Raw genomic sequence first — 12,186 nt, forward strand, 5'->3', positions numbered from 1 at the left:
TATATGGACAGTATGGTTGAAAAGTATGATTTTGGTGAGAAGTCTCTTTTAGCTTACGAAGAGGAACCAGATATATGATATGGAACAACCTCTTTCATTTTCTCTTTGGATTATTTACTAAAAGATACCATACAGTTAGCAATACGTTATGTAGCTCTTTAGCACCTTTCAACTAAATTACTTTCCCTGTTGTATATTTTAAAAGTCTGACCACCACCACCAACAGCAGCCCTTTTTTGTAAATAAATATAAATTTATTTTATATGTAAATAAATATGTGTAAATAAAATGTGTAAATAAAATGTGATTTTGAAATCACAAGTAGGAGATTATACAGGGTAGTGAGTTGAGGAACGAATCCAAACTTGGAGAAAGAATATTTTAGGTCTATTCTCTACATAACCATTGCCTAATATTGGTATAGAGCTGCGTTGTCCAATATGGTAGCCACTAGCAATATGTGGCTATTTACATTTGAATGAATTGGAACTAAATAAAATTTAAAACTTGGCTTTTCATTTGCTCTACTACATTTCCAGTGCCTAGCGGCCACCTGTGCCTAATGGCCACCATATTGGGCAGCACAGACACTGACCGTGCGGCATACAGAATCTTAGTTCCCTGACCAGGGGTCGAACCCATGCCCCCTGCATTGGGAGCGTGGGGTGTTAACCACTGGACTGCCACGGAAGTCCCTGAAATTTCTGTCATTACATAAAGTTCTATTGGACATGCCGGAAAGAAACAATGTCATAAGAAAGAATTTCACAGATTAAAACACAGATTAAAAGAATAATAAGCCAGGGGCTTCCCTGGTGGTCCAGCAGTTAAAACTCCAAGCTCCCAATGCGGGGGGCCCAGGTTCTATCCCTGGTCAGCGAACTAGATCCTGCATGCCCCAACTAAGGATCCCGCATGCCCCAACTAAGGATCCCGCATGCCGCAACTAAAGATCCCGCACACTGCAACAAAGATCCCGCACACAGCAACAAAGATCCCTCATGCTGCAGCTAAGACCCAGTGCAGCCAAATAAATAAATAAATATTTAAAAAAATAATAAGCCAAAAGGAACAGCAAGTTCTGTTATTATTTTAATCCTATTTCATACGTTCTTCTTGACAATATCCATATTTATGTTTTCCCTTTAAAATGTTACATGAACACGTATATACATATATATATAAATACAAAATAATTATAGCTAAATTTATTGAGTGTTTAATAAATTCCAGGAACTGTGCTAACTGCCTTCTATGAATTAACTCATTTAATGCTTAGAACAATATTATATTCATTATGGAAAATTTGGAAAATATTTTTAAAAAGAGAGAAAACCAACCTTAATCCCCAAACCCAGAGATAATCACTGTTGACATTTCTGGTGGACGCTGCCGTGTGCTGCCCGGATCTCAAGATACAGCTGCCAAGAATGTTGGCTGCTGATGACTCACAGTTGAATTCTTCTCCAAAATTGCCTCTGTGAAGGAAACTGCCTCACGCTAGGTTATATCCCCTCCCTGGGGACAGTCCAAATCCCACGACTGGTCACTTGTGGAGGTACAAGGCACAGTCCCTCAGTTGGGACAGTCTGGGACTTCAGCTTCAGAACTTCCAATGGAACCAATTAAAGCCTCTGTGGCATCTGCCCTGCAGTTCACCTTCTCCCTCTGCCCAGTCCTGCCCCCACAACAGGTGCTGCTCCACAGAGCACTCTCCACTAAACCAGCTGCAAGCAAATCTCTGCCTCAGAGTCTGTTTCCTGGAAAACCCAACCTAAGTCAACATTTTCAGAGTATAAGTTCCAGTTTTTTTCTTTTTGCATATATATATTTAACTTCTAAAAATCTATCTAGGGCTTCCCTGGTGGCGCAGTGGTTCAGAATCTGCCTGCCAATGCAGGGGACACAGGTTCAAGCCCTGGTCCGGGAAGATCCCACGTGCCACGGAGCAACTAAGGCCATGTGCCACAACTACTGAACCTGCGCTCTAGAGCCCACGAGCCACAACTACTGAGCCTGCATACCACAACTACTGAAGCCCGCGTGCCTAGAGCCCGCGCACCGCAATGAAGAGTAGCCCCCACCCGCCACAACTAGAGAAAGCCCGCGCGCAGCAAGGAAGACCCAACCCAGCCATAAATAAATAAATGAATAAATAAATAAATTTATTTTTAAAAATCTATCTAAACTTAGGTCACCCCAACAAATTTGATGTTTTCTCATCTATTGTTTTATATGTTAATTTTTTAGTTGATATTTTATGAATAATTTTGCATGATGCCACTAAGTATTTTTCTGTACCACAATTTTTAACAGCTACCTGGGATTCATATGGCACGTTACACTTAGTCAGTCTTGCATTCTTGAATATTTTGGTGTTTCCTGGTTTTCACTGTGGCAAACCCTAAAACTTGGCAGACCAACACTCATTGCCAACTTCCCTCTCACTTGCCTGCTTCTGGGGTGGGAAAACCAAATATTCCCATGTATTTTGTTTTCCTAGCCTTGCTTACACCTGGGAGTGGTGTTTCAGCCTTCGAGAAGTAAGCTGAAGATTTCTGAGGTTGAGGGGGAAGTTCCAGGAAACCTTATGCCTTCCAAATAAAATGGCACAGCCAGAACTGGTATCATCTCTTCTCTGTTCTCTCTACTTTGTAAAGAATAGGATGTCTGGAGCTGTGGTAGCCATCTTTCATCCGTGAGCGAAAAGTTGAGAGAATGAACGACTTTTAGCCTTGAGATCGCTGAACATTTAAACCAGTGCCAGCAACTACCTATCTCTGGATATCTTGTTATGATGAGGAAAAAAGTATTTTTTTAACCTACTTATGTTTGGGTTTTCTGTTACTTACAGCTGAAATCATTTATAAATGTCACTATCCCTGATACTCATGATTAAAGGTAATGCAGTGACAAACACTTGAATGTAGGCCCTTGAATAGCAACAACTTAACATAAAAGTCAGGGAAGAAGAGAATTAGGATCTTTCATTTCCAGTGTTTCTTCTTGAACTTATGCAGCTCTCTTAACCATCCCATTTTCCTTTTCTTGTGGGGACCATAAAAATAATGCACATTAAGGCTTCCTAAAGTCTTCCAAAAGGCAGTAGTAGTTAGAAAAGGAAATAGACCTTCTATAAATCAGAATCGTCTCTCTTCAAATAGGATATTTTAGCAAACGTAGCATGCCTTGGAGTTCATACCCACTAATACAGAATCAGCAAGGATTTTTTGGAGCAAGTACTGTGTGTACTGGGTTGTATTTTAGACTAAGTCATGCATTAACTCTCTATGTATTCTACTGGAAATCGTTAAGGTCTCTAGGGTTGGGATATTTTATCCCCTCAGGATAAACAGAGAGAATCAAAGAAGATGAACCGAACTACTCTTTGAAGTAAAAGGAGCAGCGCTAAATTACAAAACAGATGTGAAACTTGTGTTTGATTTCAGCTTTCTAGTGGCAGGTACTTGACAGTGGAAAACCTGAATCTGGTGAGTCTACTCCATGACTCCCATACCCAGTCTTGAGGCTCTTTCTAATTTGGCAGCCCCAGAAACCTTAGGTTGGCTTGTTCTGGTTCAAAGTAAAGCATGGAGATACTTTTCGATATCACAGGGAATCAGAGTATCTAAGACCTGAAGTGTCCAAGATAGGGATGCTGTGGCTTATTCCCACTGGTGTCTTTAGGATGGAAGACGGCTCCAGATCTGGCCAGACTGCCAGCAAGTTGCTCCAGACTAGACTTCCATTCGTGAGCATGGACTAAAACTGGACTGGCAGAAGCAACAGAGTGAAAAAGCAACCCAAGGAAATCATGTGTCTGATAAGGGGATAATGTTCAGAATATATAAGGAACTCTTACAATTCAACAACAACAACAAATAGAATCCAATTTAAAAATGGGCAAAGAAGATATACAAATGGCCAAAAAGCATATAAAAAGATGCTCAACATCACTAATGATTAGGAAAATGCAAATCAAGACCACAGTGACATATCACTCATGCTCATTAGAATGGCTACCATCAAAAAAACAGAAAATCACAATTGTTGGCGAGGATGTGGACAAATTGGAACCCTTGTCCCCTGTTGGTAAGAACATAAAATGGTGCAGCCCCTGTGGAAAACAGTGTGGTGGTTCCTCAAAAAACTAAAAACAGAAATACCGTATGATCCAGTAATCCTCTTCTAGGTATATATCCAAAAGAAAGGATCTCAAAGAGATATTTACACACCCATGTTCAGCCCGTTATTTGCTGACCCCTGCAAATAATATTATTCATGGCACATTTTGCATTTTTGTATTCTTTTGGTGTATTTGATTCAAGCAATGGGAACCATTCACATCATTTTAAGCAAGAAGGATTTCATTCAGGGAATCAGGAGCTTACAAAGTTATTGGAAAGGGTGAAGGGATAAAGTGGGGCCTCCAGGAATGATTACTAGGACAAGACTGCTGGGCTGGTTTACCAGGGTAGCTGCTACCTCTGCAATAATCAGAGAGACGGGGAATCAGGGGACTCCATTGGAACTGTTGAGTTCAAAGACATACCACTGTAGCTGTTAATCCAAGGATCAGGAAGCCACTGCTGCTCCTGGGACTACCTCTCAACGCCTGTGAAGTTAGTACCTAGACACTGAAATAATGTAGCAGAAAAGCCCAACGTGTTCACAGCTGAGTTCGCCAGCAGAAACAAAGCAGGTGGCTTCAGCCTGTGATCCACCTTCTAATTGGCAGGAGCAGAACCCTAACTGCAGGGAGATGGGGGAGGTGTGTTTTCCTTCTTTAACACCTGCAGTGTAAGAAGGCACACTAGGGGTTTGGCATGGATCCTGAGGACCCACCTGGATTGTAGCTTTAGGCACTTTCCAACTCTTCTCATCTTTGGCCAGCTCTTTATTCCTTTATTTGAGAAACCACCTCTGAGACTCACTTCTCTGCCTCCACTCTTACTGAATAGGATGCCCTTTTGTGAGCTTTCACAGCTCTTAACTCTGGCTTTGCAACGTGTATATCACTCCATATCGTAACAGCCTGGTTTCTTCCTCCACTAGGTTACAAGCTCCTTGAAAACAGAAACTTGGTGTATATTTGTTGAGAATAGTAAGCAGTTTCTATATTGTACTATCCCAAATAGCATTTCTTTTCCTATTTTCTTTGCTCCATACTTTTGTGTACTGATATCTATATAGTAAAAGCTAAAAAGTGTTAACTTTTTGGCTTTCTTTTTGGCAGAGCAAAGAGAAGTTCCACCAATACTCTGTATGTGTGTATCTTTGTCTGTCTCTCTGTATACCTATATAGGTTAATAAATGGTACAGCTAATGTTTGAACATACTCAAGTGAGAAGTATATATAATCCTCATAACCATCCTGTTAGGTAGATATTATTTTTATTCCCATTCTATAGATGAAGAAGCTAGGGTTTGGAGAAGATAAGTAGCTCATCTACAGTTACACAATAAGTGGTAGAACTGCAACCCTCCAGTTCCAATACCAAAATTTGTGCTAAAAAACTTAATTTTATTGAAGTATAGTTGATTTACAATGTTGTGTTAATTTCTACTCTACAGCAAAGTGATTAAGTTATACATATATATATGCATTCTTTTTCATTATGGTTTATCACCGGATACTGAATATAGTTTCTTGTGCTGCTACACAGTAGGACCTTGTTGTTTATCCATTCTGTATATACTAGTTTGCATCTGCTAATCCTAAACTCCCAATCCATCCCTCCTCCAGCCCCCTCCCCCTTGGCAACCACAAGTCTTTTCTCTATGTTTGTGAGTCTGTTTCTGTTTTGTAGATAAGTTCATTTGTGTTGTATTTTAGATTCCACATGTAAGTGTTATCACATGGTATTTGTCTTTCTCTCTCTGACTTCATTTAGTGTGATAATCTCTGGTTCCATCCATGTTGCTGCAAATGGCATTATTTCATTCTTTTTTATGGCTGAGTAGTATTCCACAGTATATATGTACCACATCTTCTTTATCTATTCATCTGTCAGTGGATACTTAGGTTGCTTCCATGTCTTGGCTATTGTAAATAGTGCTGTAATGAACATTGGGGTGCACGTATCATTTTGAATTATAGTTTTCTCCAGATATATGCCCAGGAATGGGATTGCAGGATCATATGGCAACTCTATTTTTAGTTTTTTGAGAAACCTCCATACTGTTTTCCACAGTGGCTGCACCAATTTACATTCCCACCAACAGGAGGGTTCTCTTTTCTCCACACCCTCTCCAGCATTTGTTATTTGTAGACTTTTTAAATGATAGCCGTTCTGACTGGTGTGAGATGATACCTCATTGTAGTTTTGATTTGCATTTCTGTAATAATTAGCCATGTTGAGCATCTTTTCATGTGCCTCTTGGCCATCTATATGACTTCTTTGGAGAAATATCTGTTTAGGTCTTCTGCCCACAAAATTTGTACTCTTAACCATTATAATTGTGGTGGTGATTATGATAATGATGACAGCTGATGGTCCCACACATTGTGCTAGGCATTTTGCATTTACTATCTCAAGCTGTATATTTCCTTGCATAGAATTGATGCTTAATAGTTGTTACAGTGCGGTAAAGTAGACAAAGCTCTTGATATCTGTGGTCTCTTCCTGGCTCTGCCACTAATGCACTGTGTGACCTCAGGTAACCCTTCTGGGCTCCAGTTTTCTCCTCTGTATATCAGTGAATAATCTTTAAAATACTTCTAGTTCTAAAATTCCAGAACTCTGTGAATAAATCCTACTTTGTTTTTCATTCAATAATTATTACTTCTGTATAGTGAAACTTTTCTCACCCTCTGAATTCTAAGCTCCTATGGGATTTCAATTTTGTTTTATTGTTTTCTCACATCTTCCATGGTACCTAGTCCAGGGGTGTATATATAGATAGAAAGATTGAGATCTTTCTAAGGGGAAATATCCATCTTCACAAGAGGCTGTACTTACTGTCATATGTTACTTTCTTTTGGGGATGACATTCAAATGTAATTGAGGGCTGCCTCCAAGAAATCAGTACTCAGCACTTCCGGAAACATTTCTGTAGTCAAAGTTAAGATTCTTATCCTTAAAGCAGAGCTGTGGTCACCGCCCAAGCGTCTACTCCTGTGACTGAATGTGAAAAGGTTTCTTTTACGAAAATTGTGTTGCATGCATATAAAGGGGTCTTGGCCTGTGGATAATGCCAGATACAGTAGGGAGTTTTCTACAGGGGACCAGTTTTTATTCTGCTCCCTATGTATCTCCTATAGGGCAATCAGAAAATCACAAATCGTTCCATAGTTTTTCTCAATCTTTGAGGAATCGCTTTTTTAGAAAATGAATTTTAAAAAGAAAAAAAGGAACTAAACTTCTCTCTAAACATATGAATGACGTATGCACGATGCATAATGTTTCTGACACTTTGACTTTACATCTGTAGTTCAGACAGTCTCAAGAAAAAAGTTACCATGAGTACAGAGTAAACGGAAGAATTCAGCCAAAAAGTGTGTAAGCAGGGAAAGAAAATAAGTACCTTTTAAAAACAGTTATGTTTAGCTGCTATTTTACATTCCAGGGGAACAGCAAAAGAGATTTTGTTTGAGGAGAGAAAAAAAAAGATGGGCCTTTGGGGATTGTGAGTTAGTCTATATGGGGGACGGTTTGACTATGAGAATTACATTGCTTGGAGTAATGAAATGACAGCGATTTGGACCTGCAGAACTCAGAAAAGAGATGAAGGAGAAGGAAATCTGAGTAAAGTGGCAGCAGGCAGAGCCTGGGAGGAAAATATAGGGAGAAATTCCCTGTGTTGAAAATGGCCATAGAACTTTTGGATACTTATATTTCCTATCCTGTGATATAGAATACTACTTACTCTTATAATTCCCAGACTTTCAGTCAAAGTCTTTTATAAAGAACCACTTGTATGTAATGGTGCTTGGGGAATAAATGAGGAGGGGACAGTGGTCACAGCTAGGATGAGGTGGGGCAAAGAGGAGATAGCAGCCACTAAAAAGCAGGAATTTAGGGATGATCAAGAATTCCTTCTTATAGTTGGATAAAATACGGTATAAATAATGCTATAATAAACATCTTTAGTTATTATTGCAAAAAAAAAAAGAATTCCTTCTTAACCTTGGGGTATCCTTGGGAAATCATGCCTGCGTATTAGAGTCAGGTAAACTTAGATGCCTGGAACACTTGTGGTTATTCCACACTACACATGAAGGGTTAAAGCCTGATCCCCAAGCAACAGGAAAACCCCCAAATTGTGCAGGGTCTGCATGGATTGGTCGACATGCTCTTTAAGGACTTGAATACAGAGTTCATAGAGAAAATTGGAGACTGATATTAAGAACCATTCATCTCACTGGAGAAACTGCATATTTAAAAACAATAACAACAAAACAGAACTCTGTAACCTGTTCGTATGTGGATCTGTGCATTTCTTAGTAACTGTCACCATGGTAGCAAGGCAGGTGGACAGGGTGCCTTCTTAGCACAGTCCATACAAAGGAGTACTGTCTTATACCTTCTTTATTTGTGTTGATCCTATATCTCTGACTGTTAGCCTCTGACACTTCTCTCCCTAGTCGCATCATGCACAGTGCTAGGAATATATTAGGCACTAAAACATATATACTGATTGACTGAATTGAATAAATATTTCTGCTATGTCTTCCTTTCTAACCTGTAGAGAGAGTCACCCAGCAGAAATTTGGTTTAAAAAATGACCCCTGGGAATTCCCGGTTGGTCCAGTGGTTAGGACTCTGCGCTTTCACTGCCAGGTTCAGTCCCTGGTCGGGGAACTTAGATCCCATAAGCCACGCAACAGAGCCAAAAAGAAAAAAGACTCATATAATTATCTAGGGGATCAAAACTAGGCCATTTTCCTGACTGGGCTGGTCCAACATGGATTTCAGGTTGAGGGGGTGAAAGGACAGAGATTAGGTACTCTGAGAAACACTATCTTATTAGAAGACTAACATGTAAGTGGCAAGTAGACTAGTAAATTAGCTTTCATCAGTGAGGCCACTCAAGGCCCAGAGGCTTTTTGTAAAGACTTGCAGTGCTGTTTTCTGCCTGGATGCAAAGACAAGCTTGACAGCAGTTCCTCAAGTGAGTAATGTCAGGTCTGAGTTAAAGCCGGGAGGACAGGGAGTTCCACAGATTTGAACTTCAAACTGAGAAAGCTTTTTAGGCCCCTCCCCCCACCTTATATTCAATTAACACTCAGCCTGGGAAGCCCTCCTTATTATAACACCTTGAGTGAATGATAATCTTTTATCATAGCCTTTTCGTGAATACATTTTTACATTTCAATTTGTCATCTATATAATTGCTCTGCATTTCAATGACTTTCATTTCTATTTTCAATGTTTGGTTATTTCACATTTCTTTTTTAAAAGGTTTAAACGTAGGCATAATCTCTTTATTTTAATAGCCAGGGTGCCCAAATTTGCCACAGTAAAATCTGGGTTCCTGTAGTTTCAGTAAATCTCCAACATGTGCCACCTCCAGCTTATAGATTGATATTCCAGTCATGTTCAAGGCTGAAAACAGCTGCAAGAATTTGTCCTTAGAATTCTTTAGCAGTACCTTGATAAATCCCAAATGTGGCCAGTCTGGTGGATCAGCTACTGGGGTGTGATTATCATCATGATATCACCCCACTGGGACAAACTGAGTGGCACCAGCCTCTTAAGGAACAAGCTGCAGAGGTCACTGTTCCCAGAAAGGAACAGGTTAAATCCTTTCGAACCTGCTAAGGAATTTGACCTAGTTCCTTGAAATTAGAGTGTAACTGGAAAGTATAATTGGTTGCAAATGTGTTTCTCTCTTCCTCAAAATTACTTTTGAACCCCTGTGAGACAGCAATCGCCTGGAGTCAGGTCACGGCCGTTAATAAGCTTGACTAATTCAATATGAAATTTAGGGAGCAGACAAATAGTGTGACTTCGTTTTATGGAAAGAATGTTTAGGCCTCTAGTTGTGAACGTCTGTGGAGACACAGCTGATGTGGTTACAGTACTCACGTCTCCTATCTATTTTTTTGCTGCTGTGTTCAGCACAGTGGCAGGCACGGGGGCTCAGTGAATGTTGAATGAGTGAGGGAATGAATTTGAAAAGCTCCCCACAATTGGACTCCTACATAACTGTCCAGTTGTGGTATTTCCTACTGCCCCCTCCCCAAAACATATAGTTTACACTTTGGCAAAATAGCTGTTGAGTTTCCTAAAAATCTCTCCTGCTTTCCCACTTCTGTACCTTTGCTGTTACTGTACCCACTATCTGGAATGCTCATCTCTCAGACTATGAAAAAGTTGCTGTTTTCCAAGCCTCATCTCAAATGCTACTTCCTTCATGAAAAATTTTACTGATTATCTCAATAATATACAAGCCTTTTTGCCTTGTAACTCATAAAGCTCTGTACCTCCTGTTTATTTATTATCAACTACTTTATCGTATAATTATTTCTGTAGTTAACTTACTATAAGCTTGCTGTATAGTAAGCTTCTTGAAGATAGGCACACTGGGTCTTATTAATCTTTACAGTGACTAGCACATAGTTGATACTCAATAATTAGTTGTTGAAATAATTATGGTATTCAATTTTACTAATGCTGTACTATGAACCCCAGCAAATTTTTTAATCATTTTTCTTAATAAAATATAAATGTTCTCATAAATCGACACTATTTAAACTCCCAAATAGATTGGAGTTGTATCTTTGTCAACATGTTCTTTCTAGTTAATTCTAGGAGATTGGAACACTCATTAAGACAAAGGGATCCTCCCTTTGTGTTTTAAATGATCATGGACTTGTTTGGGTCTTTTAGTGACATCATTAAAATTCATATCTTGTGTTCCTCGGAGAAGGTCGTTTGAGTATTTTTTCTTAAGTATTTATGTATTAAGTATTTATGTATCATTGAATTCTTAACTCCTCTGATCATTCATTCCTGTCGTTCTCACCCACGTTACTATCCATCCATTTATCCATTTACATGTAAGGCAAAGGTCTTCATGGAGACCCTTGGGGCTGTGCTTTCTGCATCTTATTAAACATTTTTTTCTACACATGACCTCTTCTTGACACTTAATGATAAAACCAAAGATTCTCTTCCAATTTTTAAAAATTAGCTATCACCACATGCAAAGCCTAAAGAGAGAGGAGATGAGGCACAAATTATCTAAGAATTAAGGCTGGAAGTGAACTGAAAAGCTTCCCTCTTAAAAGCAAAAACACTGCTATGTGCTTTATTTCCTAAAACTTCTAGTCCTCCTGGGGAAGGTATGTAATATCTCATTCAGGAGATTCTAAGGATTTAAGACAAAAGGTATGAAGTGGTGGACAAAACTGTCCTTTTCAAAATTTGGGATGGTCTTTATTCTGACCAGTGTATGGGTAGCAGTCCTGGCTTACAACTCACCAAGTCTCCTAAAAGGATTATTCCCAAAATAAATGCTCCTTCAGTCAAACCCTCACCAGTTTTTATTTTAAATAAAATTCTCTTTTTACCATGCTCCTTCTCTTGCTTATAATGGTGACTCTGTGTCCTCTCTCTTTAACACTCTCTCCTCGTCTCCTTTCCTACTTTTCTAATCATATTTCTGTCCTTCTTTTCATTCTCTTTATTCTAATTTATATCATAATATTGGTCATAAACTACTTTTACATTTTTAAGGTAATTTCATAGTCTTCCTGTCGTAATTGATGTTTTTCAAAACATCTGTTTCTTATTGAAAACATCTGTTGAGCATCTATGATCAGCCAGATCCTGGGCTAGGTAAGGAGATATAGTCATAAACAAATCATATAAGGCCCTGACTTCATGGAGCTTGTAGTCTACTGGAGGTAGTCTTGCCTTGGCCAAGACTGATTACAAGAAGAAAAATTTAGGTTAAGTTTTACCATCACCCCCTTGCATTACCTCTCCAAAGAGGCAATGAGATAAAGCTTTTTTTTTTTAAATTTATTTTTGGCTGCATTGGGTCTTCGTTGTTGTGCTGCACGGGCTTTCTTGTTGCAGAGCACGGGCTCTAGGCACCCGGGCTTCAGTAGTTGTGGCGCAGGGGCTTAGTTGCTCCGCAGCATGTGGGATCTTCCCAGACCAGGGCTCGAACCCATGTCGCCTGCATTGGGAGGTGGATTCTTAACCACTGCGCCACCAGGGAAGTCCCCAAAGC

The 12,186-nt window shown here is 39.5% G+C and overlaps 1 protein-coding gene across 1 annotated transcript in view; it reads right to left on the reverse strand.

Moving 5' to 3' along the window:
- Positions 1–2,154: 2,154 nt before the first annotated feature.
- CUNH12orf56 (chromosome unknown C12orf56 homolog) overlaps positions 2,155–12,186 on the reverse strand; it is an 82,559-nt gene continuing 72,527 nt past the window's right edge. Inside the window, 1 exon segment of the mRNA XM_027108211.1 lies at positions 2,155–2,179. The gene's annotated coding sequence lies outside the window, so the exon portion shown is untranslated.

The sequence above is a fragment of the Aethalodelphis obliquidens genome, unplaced genomic scaffold (genome assembly GCF_003676395.1).
Source record: "Aethalodelphis obliquidens isolate GAN/ISIS:26980383/991018 unplaced genomic scaffold, ASM367639v1 scaffold8, whole genome shotgun sequence".
Taxonomy (NCBI): Eukaryota; Metazoa; Chordata; class Mammalia; order Artiodactyla; family Delphinidae; genus Aethalodelphis; species Aethalodelphis obliquidens.